The following is a 668-nucleotide window of genomic DNA, read 5'->3' as shown; positions in this document are numbered from 1 at the left end:
TATATATATATATATATATATATATATATATATATATATATATATACATTTATTTATTTATATTTATTTATATTTATATTCATTTATATTTATTTTTATTTATTTATAAATACAGAGCTGCGTATACACCTGAAACAGCAGCAGGGAATGTGTAAGCATCGCATTAAAAGTTTAATTATATATATTTACATCTATTTATATATATATATATATATATATATATATATGTATATATTTATATTTATTTATTTATTTATACATATTTATTTATATTTATTTATTTATTTATTTATTTATATTTATCTGTATATACACCTGAAACAGCAGCAGGGAGTAAGCATCGCATTAAAAGTTTTTTGCTGTTTTATATTTACATCTATTTATATAAATAAATATAAATAAATAAATATAAATACAAATAAATAAATAAATAAATAAATATAAATAAATAAATAAATAAATATATAAATAAATAAATATTTATTTATATATACACCTGAAACAGCAGCAGGGAGTGAGTAAGCATCGCATTAAAAGTTTTTTGCTGCAGCTGATGAGCTCTCTTTAGCAGCACCGTCAGCAGAGTAGAGAAGAGGTGCCTATACACCTGAAAATCCATAAACCTGCAGCAGCAGCAGCAGCAGCAACAGCAGCAACAGCAGCAGCAA

This window comes from Eimeria mitis, genomic scaffold (genome assembly GCF_000499745.2).
Source record: "Eimeria mitis Houghton genomic scaffold, Emh_scaff3645, whole genome shotgun sequence".
Classification (NCBI taxonomy): Eukaryota; Apicomplexa; class Conoidasida; order Eucoccidiorida; family Eimeriidae; genus Eimeria; species Eimeria mitis.
This window is presented reverse-complemented; position numbering follows the sequence as displayed.